We start from the raw sequence: 22,597 nt of genomic DNA, 5'->3' as shown, positions 1-22,597 counted from the left end.
GTTCATACCTGATATTACATTGTGCACAATACAAGGTGGGTTGGACTACGTACTTATCTTATGTTACATTCTTTATAAAACAAGGTGAGCTGGACTCAGTCCATATCTTATATTACTTTCTGTACATTACAAGGAGGGTTGGACTCAGCACATATCTTATATTACATTCTGTACATTACAAGTTGGGGTGGACTCAGTACATATCTTATATTACATTCTTTATAATACAAGGCCAGTTGGACTCAGTACATATCATATATTGCATTCTGTACATTACAAGTTATGTTGGACTCAGTGCATAACTTTTATTGCATTCTGTACAATACAAGGTGAGGTGGGCTCAGTACATGTCTTATATTACATTCTGTATACTACAAGGAGGGTTGGAATCAGTGCACATCTTATTTTACATTCTGTACATTTCAAGGTGGGGTGGACTCAGTACATATCTTATATTACATTCTGTGGAATACAAGGTGGGGTGGACTCAGTACATATCTTGTGTACCATTCTGTATAATACAAGACCAGTTGGACTCAGTACATATCATATATTGCATTCTGTACATTACAAGTTATGGTGGACTCAGTGCATAACTTTTATTTCATTCTGTACAATACAAGGTGAGGTGGGCTCAGTACATATCTTATATTACATTCTGTATATTACAAGGAGGGTTGGAATCAGTACACATCTTATTTTACATTCTGTACATTACAAGATGGGGTGGACTCAGTACATATCTTATATTACGTTCTGTATAATACAAGGTGGGGTGGACTCATTGCATATCAAATATTACATTCTGTACAATACAAGATGGGGTGGACTTCTTACATATCTCATATTACATTCTGTACAATACAAGTTGGGCTGGACTCAGTGAATATCTTGTATTACATTGTGCACAATGCAAGGTGGGTTGGTCTCCGTACATATCTTATGTTACATTTTGTACATTTCAATGTGGTGTGTACTTATTACATATCTTATATTACATTCTGGATGGTACAAGGTGAGGTGGACACCGTACATATCGTTTATTACATTCTGGTCAGTACAAGGTGGGGTGGACTCAGTACATATCTGATGTTACATTCTGCACATTACAAGGAGGGGTGGACTCAGTACATATCTTATATTACATTCTATATATTACAAGGTGAGGTGGACACTGTACATATCTTATATTACATTCTGTAAATTACAAGGAGGGGTGGACTCAGTACATATCTTATGTTACATTCTGTGCATTACTCGGGGGGTTGGACTCAGGACATATCTTATATTTCATTCTGCACAATACAAGCTGGGGTGGACTCCTGACATTTCCTATTTTACATTCTGTACAATACAAGGTGATGTGGACTCAGTACATATCTTATATTACATTCTGTATAATACAAGTTGAGGTGGACTCAGTCCATCTCTCATATTACATTCTGTATCTTATAAGGTGAGGTTGAATCAGTACATATCTTACATTACATTCTGTATAATACAAGGTGAGGTGGACATGGTGCATATCTGCTGTTACGTTCGAAGCATTACAAGACGTGGTGGACTCAGTCCATATCTTATATTACATTCTGTACAATACAAGGTGAGGTGGACTCCGTTCATACCTTATGTTACGTTCTGTAAATTATAAGGTGGGGTGGACTCTGTACAAATCTTATATTACATTCTGTACATTGAAAGGTGGTGTGTTCTCAGTCCATATCTTATATTACATTCTGCACATTACAAGGTGGGCTGGACTCAGTGCATATCTTAGATTAAATTCTGTACATTACAAGGTGAGGTGGACTCAGTACATATCTTGTATTACAATGTGTGCATTACAAGGTGGGTTGGACTCAGTACATATCTTACATTGCATTCTGCGCAATATAAGGTGAGATGGACACAGTCCATATCTGAAATTACTTTCTGTACATTACAAGGTGGGGTGAACTCAGAACATATCTTATATTACATTCTGTATAATGCAAGGTGGGTGGCATTATACAGAATGTAATATAAGATATGTATATTTTATATACATATCTTATATCACATTCTGTACAATACAAGGTGTGATGCACTCAGTATAATCTAAAATTACATTCTGTACAATCCAAGGTGGTGTGAACTCAGTACATATCTCATGTTAAATTCTGCACAATACAAGGTGGGGTGTACTCATTGCATATCTTATATTACATTCTGTACAATACAAGCTGGGGTGGACTGCTTACATATCTCATCTTACATTCTGTACAATACAAGTTGGGGTGGACTCAGAACATTTCTTATATTACATTGTGCACAATACAAGGTGGGATGGACTCAGTACATAGCTTATATTACATTCTGTACAAAACAAGGTGAGGTGGACTCAGTCCATATCTTATATTACATTCTGTACAGTACAAGCTGAGGTGGGCACTGTACATATCTTATATTACATTCTGTACATTACAAGGAGGAGTGGACTCAGTACACATCTTATCTTACATTCTGTACATTACAAGGTGGGGTGGACTCAGTACATTTCTTACATTACAGTCTGTATAATACAAGGTGGGGTGGACTCAGCACATATCTCATTTTATATTCTGTGCGATACAAGTTGGGCTGGACTCAGTTCATAACTTATATTACATTGTGCACAATGCAAGGTAGGTTGGTCTCCGTACATATCTTATCTTACATTCTGTACAATTCAAGGTGGTGTGTACTCAGCACATATCTTATAGTACATTCTGTATAGTACAAGGTGAGGTGGACACCGGACATAACTTATCTTTCATTCTGTACAATAAAAGGTGGGGTGGACTCAGTGCATATATTATATTACATTTTGTACAATACAAGGTGGGGTGTAATCAGTACATATCTAATATTACATTCTGTATATTACACGGAGGGTTCGATTCAGTACATATGTTATAATACATTCTGTACAATACAAGGAGGGGTGTACTCAGTACACATCTAGATTATATTCTGTACAATACAAGCTGGGGTGGACTCCTGACATATATTATATTACATTCTGCAGAATACAAGTTGGGGTGTACTCATTACATATCTTATTTGACATTCCGTACAATACAAGGTGGGGTGGACTCAGTACATATCTTAGATTACATTCTGTACTTTACAAGGTGGGGTGAACTCATTACATATCTTACATTACATTCTGTATAATGCAAGGTGGGGTGGACTCAGTACATATCTTATTTCACATTCTGTACAATACAAGGTGTGGTGCACTCAGTACATATCTGATATTACATTCTGTACAATAGAAAATGGGGTGGATTCGAAACATATCTTATATTACATTCTGTATAATACAAGCTGGGGTGGACTCAGAATATATGTAAAATTGCATTCTGTACATTACAAGGTGGTGTGTACTCATTGCATATCTTATATTAAATTCTGTACAATACAAGCTGGGGTGTACTGATTACATATCTCATATAACATTCTGTACAATGCAAGGTGGGTTGGACTCCGTACATATCTTATATTAAATTATGTACATTGCAAGGAGCTGTGTTCTCAGCACATATCTTATATTACATTCTGCACAGAATAAGGTGGGGTGGACTCTATATATCTTATTTCACATTTTGTACAATACAAGGTGGGGTGTACTCAGTACATATCTTACATTACATTGTGCACTATACAAGGAGGGTTGGACCTCGTACATATCTTTATTACATTCTGTATAGTACAAGGTGAGCTGGACACTGTACATATCTTATATTACATTCTGTACATTACAAGGTGGGGTGGACCCAGTTCATATCTTATATTACATTCTGTACAATGCAAGGTGGGGCGGACTCAGTACACATATAATATACCATTCTGTAAAATACAAGGCCAGTTGGACTCAGTACATATTATATTATGCAATCTGTACATTACAAGTTATGGTGGACTCAGTACATATCTTATGTTGCATTCTGAAAAATATAAGGTCAGGTGGACTCAGCACATATCTTATATTACGTCCTGTACATTACAAAATACAAGTTGGTGTGGACTCAGCACATATCTTATGTTACGTTCTGTATAATACAAGGTTGGGTGGACTCATTACATATCTTATCTTGCATTCTGTACATTACAAGGTGGGGTGGACTCAATCCATATCTTATATTACATTCTGTGCAATACAAGGTGAGGTGGACTCAGTGCATATCTTACATTACATTCAGTATCAGACAAGGTGAGATAGACTCAGTCCATATCTTATATTACATTCTGTAAAGTACAAGGTGAGGTGGACACGGTCCATATCTCATATTACATTTTGTACAATAGAAGGTGGTGTGGGCTCAGTACATATCTTATATTACATTCTGTATATTACAAGGAGGGTTGGAATCAGTACACATCTTATTTTACATTCTGTACATTACAAGGTGGGGTGGACTCAGTACATATCTTATATTACGTTCTGTATAATACAAGGTGTGGTGGACTCAGAACATATCTTTTATTACATTCGGTACAATACAAGGTGGGGTGGACTCAGTACATATCTTATATTACATTCTGTATAATACAAGGTGGGGTGGACTCAGTACATATCTAAAATTACATTCTGTACAATACAAGGTGGGGTGGACTCAGTATATACCTCATGTTACATTTTGTACAATACAAGGCAGGGTGTACTCATTGCATATCATGTATTACATTCTGTACAATACAAGCTGGGGTGGACTGCTTACATATCTCATATTACATTCTGTACAATACAAGTTGGGCTGGACTCAGTGCATATATTGTATTACATTGTGCACAATGCAAGGTGATTTGTTCTCCGTACATATCTTATGTTACATTCTGGACATTTCAATTTGATGTGTACTTAGTACATATCTTATATTACATTCTGCATAGTACAAGGTGAGGTGGACACCGTACAGATCTTTTATTACATTCTGGTCAGTACAAGGTGAAGTGGACGCAGTACATATCTGCTGTTACATTCTGCACATTACAAGGTGGGGTGGACTCAGTACATATCTTATATTACATTCTGTATAATACAAGGTGAGGTGGACTCAGTCCATCTCTTGTATTACATTCTATATATTTCAAGGTGTGGTGGACATGATGCATATCTGCTGTTACGTTAGAAACATTACAAGACGTGGTGGACTCAGTCCATATCTTAAATTACATTCTGTACAATACAAGGTGAGGTGGACTCCGTTCATATCTTATGTTGCATTCTGTACATTGCAAGGTGGTGTGTTCTCAGTCCATATCTTATATTACATTCTGCACATTACAGGGTGGGCTGGACTCAGTGCATATCTTAGATTAAATTCTGTACATTACAAGGTGAGGTGGACTCAGCACATATCTTATATTACAATGTGTGCATTACAAGGTGGGTTGGACTCTGCACATATCTTACATTGCATTCTGCGCAATATAAGGTGAGATGGACACAGTCCATATCTGAAATCACTTTCTGTACATTACAAGGTGGGGTGAACTCAGAACATATCTTATATCACATTCTGTACAATACAAGGTGTGATGCACTCATGTTTAATCTAAAATTACATTCTGTACAATCCAAGGTGGTGTGAACTCAGTACATATCTCATGTTAAATTATGCACAATACACGGTGGGGTGTACTCATTGCATATCTTACATTACATTCTGTACAATACAAGCTGGGGTGGACTGCTCACATATCTGATCTTATATTCTGTACAATACAAGTTGGGGTGGACTCAGAACTTTTCTTATATTACATTGTGCACAATACAAGGTGGGATGGCCTCAGTACATATCTTATATTGCATTCTGTACAAAACAAGATGAGGTGGACTCAGTCCATATCTTATATTACATTCTGTATAGTACAAGCTGAGGTGGGCACTGTACATATCTTATATTACATTCTGTACATTACAAGGAGGAGTGGACTCAGTACACATCTTATCTTACATTATGTACATTACAAGGTGGGGTGGACTCAGTACATATCTTACATTACAGTCTGTATAATACAAGGTGGGGTGGACTCATCACATATCTCATTTTATATTCTGTGCAATACAAGTTGGGCTGGACTCAGTTCATAACTTATATTACATTGTGCACAATGCAAGGTGGGTTGGTCTCCGTACATATCTTATCCTACATTCTGTACAATTCAAGGTGGTGTGTACTCAGTACATATCTTATATTACATTCTGTATAGTACAAGGTGAGGTGGAAACCGGATATAACTTATCTTTCATTCTGTACAGTAAAAGGTGGGTGGACTCAGTGCACACCATTATGTGCAATGCAAGCTGGGGTGGACTCCTGACAGATCCTATTTTACCTTTTGTATTAGTCAAGGCGAGTTGGAATCAGTACATACCTTCGATTACATCCTGTACAATACAACTTTGGGTGGACTCAGTACATGTCTAATGTTACGTTCTGCATAACACAAGTTGAGTGGACTCTGCACAAATCTTATATTACATTCTGTACATTACAAGGTGGGGTGGACTCAGTACATATATTATTTTACATTCTCAACAATACAAGGTGAGGTGTACTCATTACATATCATATATTACATTCTGTACAATACAAACTGGGGTGGACTGCTTACGTATCATATATTACATTCTGTACAATACAAACTGGGGTGGACTGCTTACATGTCTCATATTACATTGTGCGCAATACAAGGTGGGTTGGATTCCGTACATATCTTATATTACATTCTGTACATTTCAAGGTAGTTTGTACCCAGTACAAATCTTATTTTACATTCTGTACAGTACAAGGTGAGGTAGACTCAGTAAATATCTTATATTACATTCTGTAAAGTACCAGGTGAGGTGGAATCAGTACATTTCATATCTTACATTCTGTAACATACAAGGTGAAGTGAACACAGTCCATCTCTTACATTACATTCTGCATAGTACAAGGTGAGGTGGACATGTACATATCTTATGTTACATTCTGTACATTACAAGGAGGAGTGGACTCAGTGCACATCTTATCTTACATTCTGTACATTACAAGGTGGGGTGGACTCAGTACATATCTTACATTACAGTCTGTATAATACAAGGTGGGGTGGACTCAGCACATATCTCATTTTATATTCTGTGCAATACAAGTTGGGCTGGACTCAGTTCATAACTTATATTATATTGTGCACAATGCAAGGTGGGTTGGTCTCCGTTCATATCTTATCTTACATTCTGCACAATTCAAGGTGGTGTGTACTCAGTACATATCTTATATTACATTCTGTATAGGACAAGGTGAGTTGGACACCGGATATAACTTATCTTTCATTCTGTACAGTAGAAGGTGGGGTGGACTCAGTGCACAACATTATGTGCAATGCAAGCTGGGGTGGACTCCTGACAGATCCTAATTTACATTCTGTATTATTCAAGGCGAGTTGGAATCAGTCCATACCTTCGATTACATTCTGTACATTACAAGGTGGGGTGGACTCAGTTCATATCTTATGTTGCATTCTGTACATTTCAAGGTGGTTTGTACCCAGTACAAATCTTATTTTACATTCTGAACAGTACAAGGTGAGGTAGACTCAGTAAATATCTTATATTACATTCTGTAAAGTACAAGGTGAGGTGGAATCAGTACATTACTTATCTTATATTCTGTAACATACAAGGTGAAGTGAACACAGTCCATCTATTATATTACATTCTGCATAGTACAAGGTGACGTGGACATGTACATATCTTATGTTACATTCTGTACATTACAAGAAGTGGTGGACTCAGCACGTATCTTCTATTTCGTTCTTTACAAAAAAAGGTGGGGTGGACTCAGTGCACATCTTATATTACATTCTGTACATTACAAGGTGGGTTGGACTCAGTAGATATCTTACATTACATTCTGCACAATACAAGGTTGGGTGGACTCAGTACATATCTTATGTTACGTTCTGTATAACACAAGGTGAGTGGACTCTGCACAAATCTTATATTACATTCTGTGCATTACAAGGTGGGGTGGACTCAGTACATATATTATTTTACATTCTGAACAATACAAGGTGAGGTGTACTCATTGCAGATCATATATTACATTCTGTAGAATAAAACTGGGGTGGACTGCTTACATATCATATATTACATTCTGTACAATATAAACTGGGGTGGACTGCTTACATATCTCATATTACATTGTGCTCAATACAAGGTGGGTTGGATTCCGTACATATCTTATATTACATTCTGTACATTTCAAGGTGGTTTGTACCCAGTACAAATCTTATTTTACATTCTGTACATTGCAAGGTGGTGTGTTCTCAGTCCATATCTTATATTACATTCTGCACATTACAAGGTGTGCTGGACTCAGTGCATATCTTATATTACAATGTGTGCATTACAAGGTGGGTTGGACTCGGTACATATCTTATATTACAATGTGTGCATTACAAGGTGGGTTGGACTCAGTACATATCTTACATTGCATTCTGCGCAATATAAGGTGAGATGGACACAGTCCATATCTGAAATTACTTTCTGTTCATTTCAAGGTGGGGTGAACTCAGAACATATCTTATATTACATTCTGTATAATGCATGGTGGGTTGGACGCAGTACATATCTTATTTCACATTCTGTACAATACAAGGTGTGGTGCACTCAGTATAATCTAAAATTACATTCTGTCCAATCCAAGGTGATTTGAACTCAGTACATACCTCATGTTAAATTCTGCACAACACAAGGTGTTGTGTACTCATTGCATATCTTATATTACATTCTGTACGATACAAGCTGGGGTGGACTGCTTACATATCTCATATTACATTCTGTACAATACAAGTTGGGGTGGACTCAGTACATATCTGATATTACATTGTGCACAATACAATGTGGGATGGACTCCGTACATATTTTATATTAGATTCTGTATAAAACATGGTGAGGTGGACTGCTTACATATCTCATATTACATTATGTACATTACAAGGTGGGGTGGACTCAGTACATATCATACATTACATTCTGTTTAATACAAGGTGGGTTGGACTCAGCACATATCTCATTTTATATTCTGTACAATACAATTTTGGCTGGACTCAGTTCATAACTTATATTATATTGTGCACAATGCAAGGTGGGTTGGTCTCCGTACATATCTTATGTTACATTCTGTACATTTCAAGGTTTTGTGTACTCAGTACATATCTTATGTTACGTTCTGTATAACACAAGGTGAGTGGACTCTGCACACATCTTATATTACATTCTGTACATTAAAAGGTGGGGTGGACTCGGTACATATATTATTTTACATTCTGAACAATACAAGGTGAGGTGTACTCATTACATATCATATATTACATTCTGTACAATACAAACTGGGGTGGACTGCTTACATATCATATATTTCATTCTGTACAATACAAACTGGGGTGGACTGCTGACATATCTCATATTACATTGTGCGCAATACAAGGTGGGTTGGATTCCGTACATAACTTACATTACATTCTGTACATTTCAAGGTGGTTTGTACCCAGTACAAATCTTATTTTACATTCTGTACAGTACAAGGTGAGTTAGACTCAGTACATATCTTATATTATATTCTGTAAAGTAAAAGGTGAGGTGGAATCAGTACATATCTTATCTTACATTCTGTAACATACAAGGTGAAGTGAACACAGTCCATCTCTTACATTACATTCTGCATAGTACATGGTGAGGTGGACATGTACATATCTTATGTTACATTCTGTACATTACAAGAAGTGGTGGACTCAGCACCTATCTTCTATTTCGTTCTGTACAAAAAAAGGTGGGGTGCACTCAGTACATATCTTATATTACATTCTGTACATTAGAAGGTGGGGTGGACTCAGTGCATATCATATATTACATTCTGTATAATACAAGGTGAAGTGGATTCAGCACATATCTTATCTTATATTCTGTCCAATACAAGGTGGGGTGCACTCAGTACATATCTTATATTACATTCTGTGTCATAGAAGATGAGGTGGACTCAGTCCGTATCATAAATTACATTCTGTACGATACGAGGTGGGCTGCACTCAGTACATATCTTATGTCACGTTCTGTATAATACAAGGTGGGGTGGACTCAGTACATACGTTATATTGCATTTTGTACATTACAAGGTGGGGTGGACTCAGTAGATATATTATATGACATTCTGTACAATACAAGGTGGTTTGGACTCAGTAAATATCTAAAATTACTTTCCATACAATACAATGTGGGGTGGACTCTGTACCGATCTCATATTACATCCAGTACAATTCAACGAGGGTTGTACTCATTACATATCTTATAGTACATTCTGTACATTACAAGTTGGAGTGGGCTCAGTCCATATCTTATGTTACATTTTGCACAATACCAGGTGGGGTGGACTCAGTACATAACTTTTAATTACATTCTGTACAATTCTAGGTGGGGTGGATTCAGTACATATCTTATATTACATTCTGTACGTTGCAAGGAGGGGTGGACTCAGTCAATATCTTGTATTATATTCTGTGCATTTCAAGGTGGGGTGCACTCAGCACATATCTGAAATTACATTCTGTACATTACAAGGTGGGTTGGACTCAGTACATATCTTTGATTACATTCTGTGCAATACTCGGTGGGTTGGACTCAGTGCATATCTAAAATTACATTCTATGCAATACAAGGTGGGGTGGACTTAAAACCTATCTCATATTACATCCTGTACAATAGAAGGAGGGGTGTACTCAGTTCATATCTTATATTATATTCTGTATAATACAAGTTGACGTGGACTCAGTCCATCTCTTATATTACATTCTGTATTGTACAAGGTGGGGTGGACTCAGTACATGTGATATATTACATTCTGAGCATTACAAGGTGGGGTGGACTCAGTACATCTCTTATATTACATTCTGTACAATATAAATTGGGGTGGACTGCTTACATATCTCTTTTTACATTGTGCGCAATACAAGGTGGGTTGGATTCCGTACATATCTTATATTACATTCTGTACATTTCAAGATGGTTTGCACCCAGTACAAATCTTTTTTTTACATTCTGTACAGTACAAGGTGAGGTGGACTCAGTACATATCTTATATTACATTCTGTACAGTACAAGGTGAGGTGGAATCAGTACATATCTTATCTTACATTCTGTAACATACAAGGTGAAGTGAACACAGTCCATCTCTTATATTACATTCTGCATAGTACAAGGTGAGGTGGACATGTACATATCTTATGTTACATTCTCTACATTGCAAGGAGCGGTGGATTCAGTACATATCTTACATTAAATTCTGTACATTACAAGAAGTGGTGGACTCAGCACATATCTTCTATTTCGTTCTGTACAAAAAAGGTGGGGTGGACTCAGTGCAAATCTTATATTACATTATGTACAATACAAGGCAGGGTGCACTCAGTACATATCTTATATTACATTCGGTACATTACAAGGTGGGTTGGACTCAGTAGATACCTTACATTACATTCTGTACATTACCAGGTGGGGTGGACACAGTACATATCTTGGGTTAGATTCTGTACAATACAAGGTGGGGTGGACTCAGCACCTATCTTATATTACATTCTGTGCAATACAAGGTGGGGTGTACTCAGTATAAATCTAACATTACATCCTGTACAATACAAGGTGGGGTCGACTCAGTGCATATCTTATGTTACATTCTGTACAATACGAGGTGGGCTGTACTCAGTACATATCTTATGTTACATTCTGTATAATACAAGGTGGGGTGGGCTCAGTACATACCTTATATTGCATTCTGTACATTACAAGGTGGGGTGGACTCAGTAGATATATTATATTACATGCAGTACAATACAACGTGAGGTGGATTCAGTACATAGCTTCTCATACATTCTGTATAATACAAGGTGGTTTGGACTCAGTACATATCTAAAATTACATTCTGTACAATACAATGTAGGGTGGAGTCAGTACCTATCTCATATTACATCCTGTACAATTCAAGGAGGTGTGTACTCATTACATATCTTATAGTACATTCTGTCCAATGCAAGGTGGCGTGGACTCAGTCCATATCTTATATTACATTCTGTACATTACAAGTTGGAGTGGGCTCAGTCCATATCTTCTGTTACATTTTGCACAATACCAGGTGGGGTGGACTCAGTACATAACTTTTATTACATTCTGTACAATACAAGGTGGGGTGGATTCAGTACATATCTTACATTACATTCTGTACGTTACAAGGAGTGGTGGACTCAGTCCATATCTTGTATTAAATTCTGTGCATGACAAGGTGGGGTGCACTCAGCACATATCTTATATTACATTTTGTACATTACAAGGTGGGTTGGACTCAGTTAATATCTTTGATTACATTCCATAGAATACAAGGTGGTGTGGACTGAGAACCTATCACATATTACATCCTGTACACTAGAAGGAGGGGTGTACTCAGTTCATATCTTATATTAAATTCTGTATAATACAAGGTGACGTGGACTCAGTCCATCTCTTATATTACATTCTGTTTTGTACAAGGTGGGGTGGACTCAGTACATGTGACATATTACATTCTGAACATTACAAGGTGGGGTGGACTCAGTGCATCTCTTATATTATATTCTGTACAATACAAGGTGGTGTGGACTCAGTGCATATCTTATGTTGCATTCTATACATTACAAGTTGGGGTGGACTCAGTCCATATCTTATATTACATTATGTACAATACAAGGTGGGGTGGACTCATTACACATCTTATATTACATAATGTACATTAAAAGGTGGGGTGGACACAGTACGTATCATATGTTACGTTCCGTAAATTATAAGGTGGGGTGGACTCAGTACATATCTTATATTACATTCTGAACAATACAAGGTGAGGTGTACTCATTACATATCATATTTTACATTCTGTAAAATACAAGCTGGGTTGGACTGCTTACATATCTCATATTTCATTCTGTACAATACAAGGTGGGGTGGACTCAGTACATATCTTTTATTACATTCTGTACAATACAAGGTGGGGTGGACTCAGTACACATCTTATATTACATTCTGTACAGTACAAGCTGGGGTTGACTGCTTACATATCTTATGTTACATTCTGTACAATACAAGTTGTGGTGGAGTCAGTACATATCTTATATTACATTCTGTGCATTAAAAGGTGCTGTATGCTCAGTACATATCTTACATTACATTCTGCATAGTACATGGTGAGGTGGACACTGTCCATATCTTATATTACATTCTGTACATTACAAGTTGGAGAGGACTGCTGACATATCTTATGTTACATTCTGTACTGTACAAGATGGGGTGGACTCAGTAAATGTCTTATATTACATTGTGCACAATACAAGGTGGGTTGGACTCCGTGCATATCTTATTTTACATTCTGTACATTGCAAGGTGGTGTGTTCTCAGCACATATCTTTTATGATATTCTGCACAATACAAGGTGGAATGGACTCAGGACATATCTTATATTACATTCTGTAGAATACAAGGTGGGGTGGACTCAGTACATATCTTATATTACATTGTGTATAATACAAGGGGGGTGGACTCAGTCCATATCTTACATTACATTCTGTACAATACAAGGTGGGGTGGACTCAGCACATATCTTCTATTACATTCGGTATAATAGAACGTGGGGTGGACTCAGTACATATCTAAAATTACATTCTGTGCAATACAAGGTTGGATGGACTGCTTAAATATCTTATATTACATTCTGTTCTATATAAGATGGGGTGGACTCGGTACATATCTTATGTTACATTCTGTACAATACAAGGTGGGATGGACTGCTTATATATCTGGTATTACATTCTGTACAATACAAGGTGGGGTGGACTCAGTACACATCTTATATTACATCCTGTACAGTACAAGCTGGGGTTGACTGCTTACATATCTTATGTTACATTCTGTACAATACAAGTTGGGGTGGAGTCAGTACATATCTTATATTACATTCTGTGCATTACAAGGTGCTGTATGCTCAGAACATATCTTACATTACATTCTGCATAGTACATGGTGAGGTGGACACTGTCCATATCTTATATTACATTCTGTACATTACAAGGTGGGGAGGACTGCTTACATATCTTATGTTACATTCTGTACTGTACAAGATGTGGTGGACTCAGTAAATGTCTTATATTACATTGTGCACAATACAAGGTGGGTTGGACTCCGTGCATATCTTATTTTACATTCTGTACATTGCAAGGTGGTGTGTTCTCAGCACATATCTTTTATGATATTCTGCACAATACAAGGTGGAATGGACTCAGGACATATCTTATATTACATTCTGTAGAATACAAGGTGGGGTGGACTCAGTACATATCTTACATTACATTCTGTACGTTACAAGGAGTGGTGGACTCAGTCCATATCTTATATTAAATTCTGTGCATGACAAAGTGGGGTGCACTCAGCACATATCTTATATTACATTTTGTACATTACAAGGTAGGTTGGACTCAGTTAATATCTTTGATTACATTCCATAGAATACAAGGTGGGGTGGACTGAGAACCTATCACATATTACATCCTGTACACTAGAAGGAGGGGTGTACTCAGTTCATATCTTATATTAAATTCTGTATAATACAAGGTGACGTGGACTCAGTCCATCTCTTATATTACATTCTGTTTTGTACAAGGTGGGGTGGACTCAGTACATGTGACATATTACATTCTGAACATTACAAGGTGGGGTGGACTCAGTGCATCTCTTATATTATATTCTGTACAATACAAGGTGGTGTGGACTCAGTGCATATCTTATGTTACATTCTGTACAATACGAGGTGGGCTGTACTCAGTACATATCTTATGTTACATTCTGTATAATACAAGGTGGGGTGGACTCAGTACATACCTTATATTGCATTCTGTACATTACAAGGTGGGGTGGACTCAGTAGATATATTATATTACATGCTGTACAATACAACGTGAGGTGGATTCAGTACATAGCTTCGAATACATTCTGTATAATACAAGGTGGTTTGGACTCAGTACATATCTAAAATTACATTCTGTACAATACAATGTAGGGTGGAGTCAGAACCTATCTCATATTACATTCTGAACATTACAAGGTGGGGTGGACTCAGTGCATCTCTTATATTATATTCTGTACAATACAAGGTGGTGTGGACTCAGTGCATATCTTATGTTGCATTCTATACATTACAAGTTGGGGTGGACTCAGTCCATATCTTATATTACATTATGTACAATACAAGGTGGGGTGGACTCATTACACATCTTATATTACATAATGTACATTAAAAGGTGGGGTGGACACAGTACGTATCATATGTTACGTTCCGTAAATTATAAGGTGGGGTGGACTCAGTACATATCTTATATTACATTCTGAACAATACAAGGTGAGGTGTACTCATTACATATCATATTTTACATTCTGTAAAATACAAGCTGGGTTGGACTGCTTACATATCTCATATTTCATTCTGTACAATACAAGGTGGGGTGGACTCAGTACATATCTTTTATTACATTCTGTACAATACAAGGTGGGGTGGACTCAGTACACATCTTATATTACATTCTGTACAGTACAAGCTGGGGTTGACTGCTTACATATCTTATGTTACATTCTGTACAATACAAGTTGTGGTGGAGTCAGTACATATCTTATATTACATTCTGTGCATTAAAAGGTGCTGTATGCTCAGTACATATCTTACATTACATTCTGCATAGTACATGGTGAGGTGGACACTGTCCATATCTTATATTACATTCTGTACATTACAAGTTGGAGAGGACTGCTGACATATCTTATGTTACATTCTGTACTGTACAAGATGGGGTGGACTCAGTAAATGTCTTATATTACATTGTGCACAATACAAGGTGGGTTGGACTCCGTGCATATCTTATTTTACATTCTGTACATTGCAAGGTGGTGTGTTCTCAGCACATATCTTTTATGATATTCTGCACAATACAAGGTGGAATGGACTCAGGACATATCTTATATTACATTCTGTAGAATACAAGGTGGGGTGGACTCAGTACATATCTTATATTACATTGTGTATAATACAAGGGGGGTGGACTCAGTCCATATCTTACATTACATTCTGTACAATACAAGGTGGGGTGGACTCAGCACATATCTTCGATTACATTCGGTATAATAGAACGTGGGGTGGACTCAGTACATATCTAAAATTACATTCTGTGCAATACAAGGTTGGATGGACTGCTTAAATATCTTATATTACATTCTGTTCTATATAAGATGGGGTGGACTCGGTACATATCTTATGTTACATTCTGTACAATACAAGGTGGGATGGACTGCTTACATATCTTGTATTACATTCTGTACAATACAAGGTGGGGTGGACTCAGTACACATCTTATATTACATCCTGTACAGTACAAGCTGGGGTTGACTGCTTACATATCTTATGTTACATTCTGTACAATACAAGTTGGGGTGGAGTCAGTACATATCTTATATTACATTCTGTGCATTACAAGGTGCTGTATGCTCAGAACATATCTTACATTACATTCTGCATAGTACATGGTGAGGTGGACACTGTCCATATCTTATATTACATTCTGTACATTACAAGGTGGGGAGGACTGCTTACATATCTTATGTTACATTCTGTACTGTACAAGATGTGGTGGACTCAGTAAATGTCTTATATTACATTGTGCACAATACAAGGTGGGTTGGACTCCGTGCATATCTTATTTTACATTCTGTACATTGCAAGGTGGTGTGTTCTCAGCACATATCTTTTATGATATTCTGCACAATACAAGGTGGAATGGACTCAGGACATATCTTATATTACATTCTGTAGAATACAAGGTGGGGTGGACTCAGTACATATCTTATATTACATTGTGTATAATACAAGGGGGGTGGACTCAGTACATATCTTATATTACATTCTGTACAATGCAAGCTGGGTTGGACTGATTACATGTCTCATCTTACATTCTGTACAATACAAGGTGGGCAGGACTCAGTACATATCTCATATTACATTCTGTATAAAACAAGGTGGGGTGACTCATCACATATCTTACATTACATTCTACCAATACGAGGTGGGGTGGACTCAGTGCATATCTCAGATTACATTCTCTCCAATTCAAGGTGAGGTGGACTCAGTACATTTCTTATATTACAGACTGTACAATACAAGGTGAGGTGGACTCAGTACATATCTCATATTGCATTCTGTACAATACAAGGTGGGGTGTACTCATTGCATAGCTAATGTTACATTCTGTACAATACAAGGTGGGGTGTACTCAGTACATAACTAAAATTACATTCTGTACAATACAAGCTGGGGTGGACTCCTGACATATCTTATTTTACATTCTGTACAACACAAGGCGGGGTGTTTTCAGTACATATCTTAAATTACATTCTGCCAATACGAGGTGGGGTGGACTCGGAACATATCTTATGTTACATTCTGTACATTACAAGATGGGGTGGACTCAGTACATGTCTTACATTACATTGTGCACAATGCAAGGTGGGTTGGACTCCGTGCATATCTTATATTACATTCTGTGCATTACAAGGTGGGGTGGACTCAGGACATATCTTACATTACATTCTGTACATTACAAGGTTGGGTGGACTGAGTACATATCTTACATTACATTCTGTACAATACAAGGTGGTGTGGACTCCTGACATATCTTATTTTACATTCTGTACAATACAAGGTGGGTGGACTCAGTCAATATCTTATGTTCCATTCTGTATAATACAAGGCGAGGTGGACTCAGTTCATATCTTATATTACATTCTGTACATTACAAGGTGGGGTGGACTCAGTACATATCTTAGATTACATTCTGTACAATACAAGGTGGGGTGGACTCAGTACATATCTTATATTACATTCTGTACATTATAATTTGGGGTGGACTCAGAACATATCTTATGTTACGTTCTGTTTCATACAAGGTGGCTTGGGCTCAGTACATATCTACAATTACATTATGTACAATACAAGGTGGGGTGAACTCAGTACATATCTCATATTACATTCTGTATTAAAAACGGTGGGGTGTACTCATCACATATCTTATATTACATTCAGTATCGTACAAGGTGAGGAGGACACTGTACATATCTTATATTACATTCTGTACATTACAAGGAGGAGTGGAATCAGTACATTTCTTATATTGCATTCTGCACAATACAAGGTGGGGTGGACTCAGTACATATCTTATGTTACATTCTGCACATTACAAGTTGGGGTGGACTCAGTACACATCTTATATTACATGCTGTACAGTACAAGCTGGGGTTGACTGCTTACATATCTTATATTTCATTCTGTACAATACAAGTTGGGATGGACTCAGTACATATCTTATATTATATTCTGTACATTACAAGATGGGGTGGAGTCAGTACATGTCTTACATTACATTGTGCACAATGCAAGGTGGGTTGGACTCCGTGCATATCTTATATTACATTCTGTGCATTACAATGTGGGGTGGACTCAGGACATATCTTACATTACATTCTGTACATTACAAGGTTGGGTGGACTGAGTACATATCTTACATTACATTCTGTACAACACAAGGTGGGGTGGACTCCTGACATATCTTATTTTACATTCTGTACAATACAAGGTGGGTGGACTCAGTAAATATCTTATATTACATTCTGTACATTACAAGGTGGGGTGGACTCAGTACATATCTTACATTTTATTCTTTATAGTACAAGGTGGGGTGGACACTGTACATATCTTATATTACTTTCTGTACATTACATGGAGGGGTGGACTCAGTACATATCTTATATTACATTCTGTACATTACAAGGAGGTGTGGACACAGTACATATCTTATATTACATTCTGCACAATACAAGGTGGGGTGGACTCAGTATACATCTGATATTACATTCTGTACAATACAAGGTGGGGTGGACTCCGTACATATCTTACATTTCATTCTTTATAGTACAAGGTGGGGTGGACACTGTACATATCTTATATTACTTTCTGTACATTACATGGAGGGGTGGACTCAGTACATATCTTATATTACATTCTGTACATTACAAGGAGGTGTGGACTCAGTACATATCTTATATTACATTCTGCACAATACAAGGTGTGGTGGACTCAGTACTTGTCTTATATTACATTGTGCACAATACATGGTGGTTTGGAATCAGTACATATCTTCTATTACATTCTGTATAATAAAAGGTGGGGTGGACTCAGTACATATCTTATGTTACATTCTGTACATTACAAGTTGAGTTGGACTCAGTACACAACTTTTCTTACATTCTGTACAGTACAAGCTGGGGTTGACTGCTTACATATCTTATATTTCATTCTGTACAATACAAGTTGGGGTGGAATCAGGACATATCTTATATTACATTCTGTACATTACAAGGTAGTGTGTACTCAGTCCATATCTTACATTTCATTCTTTATAGTACAAGGTGAGGTGGACACTGTACATATCTTATATTACATTCTGTACATAACATGGAGGGATGGACTCAGTACATATCTTAAATTACATTCTGTACTTTACAAGGAGGTGTGGACTCAGTACATATCTTATATTACATTCTGTACAATACAAGGTGGGGTGGACTCAGTATACATCTGATATTACATTCTGTACAATACAAGGTGGCTTGGATTCAGTACTTGTCTTATATTACATTGTGCACAATACAAGGTGGGTTGGACTCAGTACATATCTAAAATTACATTCTTTGCAATACAAGGTTGGATGGACTGCTTACATATCTTATATTACATTCTGTTCTGTATAAGATGGGGTGGACTCGGTACATATCTTAAGTTACATTCTGTACAATACAAGGTGGGATGGACTCAGTACCTATCTAAAATTACATTCTTACAATAGAAGGTGGGATGTACTCATTACATATCTTATATTACATTCTGTAAAATACACGCTGGGTTGGACTGCTTACATATCTCATATTTCATTCTGTACAATACAAGGTGGGGTGGACTCAGTACATATATTTTATTACATTCTGTACAATACAAGGTGGGGTGGACTCAGTATAAATCTGACATTACATTCTGTACAATACAAGGTGGGTGGACTCAGTGCATGTCTTGTATTATATTGTGCACAATACAAGGTGGGTTGGACTCCGTGGATATCTTATATTACATTCTGTACATTGCAAGGTGATTTGTTCTCAGTACATATCTTATATCATATTCTGTACGATACAAGGTGGAATGGACTCAGTACATATGTTATATTACATTCCTTGCATTACAAGGTGTGGTTGTCTCAGGACATATCTTATATTACATTCTGTACATTACAAGGTTAAGTGGACTCAGTACATATCTTATATTACATTCTGTACAATACAAGGTGGGGTGGACTCAGTACTTATCTAAAATTACTTTCTGTACAATACAAGGTGGGATAGACTCAGTGCATATCTCATATTACATTCTGTATAAAACATGGTGGGGTGTCCTCATCAAATATCTTATATTACGTTCTGTACAATACAAGCTGGGTTGGACTGCTTACATTTCTCATTTTACATTCTGTACAATACAAGGTGGGGTGGACACATTGCACATCTTATATTACATTCTGTACAATACAAGCTGTGGTGGACTCAGTACATATCTTATATTACATTGTGAACATTACAAGGTGGGTTGGACTCCGTACATATCTTATATTACATTCTTTACATTACAAGGTGGTGTGTACTCAGTACATATCTTATATTGCATTCTGTATCATGCAAGGTGAGGTGGCCACTGTACATATCTTATATTACATTCTGTACATTACAAGAAGGATTGGAATCAGTACATATCTTATATTACATTCTGTACAATACAAGGTGGGGTGAACTCAGAATGGGCGACTATTACACGGAGAGGGAATATTACACAGAGGGCAATATTACAGAGTGTGGAATATTGCAGAGAGGGGGAATATTTCACAGATGGTAACATTACACAGGGGGGGGAATATTACACAGAGGGGAATATTACACAGAGTGTGGGAGAAATTGAACAGGGAGGGGGAGAGATTGTACAGGGAGGGGGAGAGATTGAACAGGTCGGGGCGAGCTGCTAATTCAATCAAGAGAAAACAGTTAAGGGATAAGCTGTTGACATTTCGCTCACAGCAACTGACAGAACATAAGTTGCAAAATGTCCAGAGCAGGTGTGTGCGGGCCCAGGGACAGGAGAGAAAACAAACCCAGGGGAGGTTTGGAGCCTGCAACAAACACCGAGCAGCGCAGACAGATAGTGCGTCACCGGTTCGAGGCATTCAGAGGAAAGGCAGGGGTGAAACAAGCTGCAGACTTGGATTAGGGAGAGATTCTGTGCAACTGGGGGAGTGTGAGAGAGGGGGAGAGAGAGGGAGGGAGAGAGAGGGAGGGAAAGAGAGGGAGGGAGAGAGAGGGAGGGAGAGAGAGGGGGGAGAGAGAGGGAGGGAGAGAGAGGGGGGAGAGAGGGGGAGAGAGGGAGAGAGAGGGCGGGGGAGAGAGGGAGAGAGAGGGCGGGGGAGAGAGAGAGAGGGAGAGAGAGAGGGGGTTGAGAGAGAGTGGGGGGAGAGAGAGGGGGTGAGAGAGAGAGGGAGAGGGAGGGAGGTAAAAAGAGGGAGGGAGAGAGAGGGAGGGAGAGAGAGGGGGGAGAGAGAGGGAGGGAGAGAGAGGGGGGAGAGAGGGGGAGAGAGGGAGAGAGAGGGCGGGGGAGAGAGGGAGAGAGAGGGCGGGGGAGAGAGAGAGAGGGAGAGAGAGAGGGGGTTGAGAGAGAGTGGGGGGAGAGAGAGGGGGTGAGAGAGAGAGGGAGAGGGAGGGAGGTAAAAAGAGAGAGTGAGAGAGGGAGTGGGAGGGAGGGAGTTCTGGGCTCTTGCTGTGCCTTTTTAATCCCTTACATTTGTATTTTAATCAATTCTCTCTCTCTCTCTCTCCCCTCAGGAATATTTTTGATGAAATGCTGCAAGGGGATGATCCAGAAAGAGACATTTTGTGAGGAAGAGTAGGAGTGGGAAAAATCCTGGGCCAAGAATAGTTCTCTCCGCTGCGGACTGACTGAGTGAGACCTTCACCGCAGCCTGGACCCGATGGGGGGCACGTGAGTGATGTCTGGCTTACTCTGGGGTCACTGGGTGCACACTGGGATCACTGGGATATTCAGGGGACACTGGGGGGATCACTGGGACATTCAACGGACACTCGTGGGGGTGGTCACTGGGACATTGTTGTGCCAGTTCTTGTTGTTGTGTTTGTGGTCTGAACATCAAGACCACCACTCTGGCATCACTCTGGGCTGACTGGGTGCACCCTGACATCATTCTGGGTTCACTGCGGGATCACTGGGGACACTCTGTTTGCGACTTGCCGCCATCTGACGAAGGTGGTAACCACACTGTCCATTTAACTGTGTATTTAATGATAAATAAACCTACCATTTACCCACGT

At 38.2% G+C, this 22,597-nt stretch overlaps 1 long non-coding RNA gene across 2 annotated transcripts in view; it reads left to right on the top strand.

Moving 5' to 3' along the window:
- The window catches only part of LOC137313861 (uncharacterized), a 77,271-nt gene extending 54,815 nt beyond the window's left edge, over window positions 1–22,456 (top strand). For both annotated transcript variants that reach the window (XR_010961103.1, XR_010961102.1), the window contains one exon: window positions 22,094–22,456. This is a non-coding gene — a long non-coding RNA (uncharacterized lncRNA). The remainder of the gene's footprint in view (window positions 1–22,093) is intronic.
- Window positions 22,457–22,597: the final 141 nt, after the last annotated feature.

Source organism: Heptranchias perlo, unplaced genomic scaffold, assembly GCF_035084215.1.
Source record: "Heptranchias perlo isolate sHepPer1 unplaced genomic scaffold, sHepPer1.hap1 HAP1_SCAFFOLD_49, whole genome shotgun sequence".
In the NCBI taxonomy this organism is placed as follows: domain Eukaryota; kingdom Metazoa; phylum Chordata; class Chondrichthyes; order Hexanchiformes; family Hexanchidae; genus Heptranchias; species Heptranchias perlo.
The sequence above is the reverse complement of the archived record's forward strand: the minus strand, read 5'-3'. Positions and strand labels throughout refer to the sequence as shown.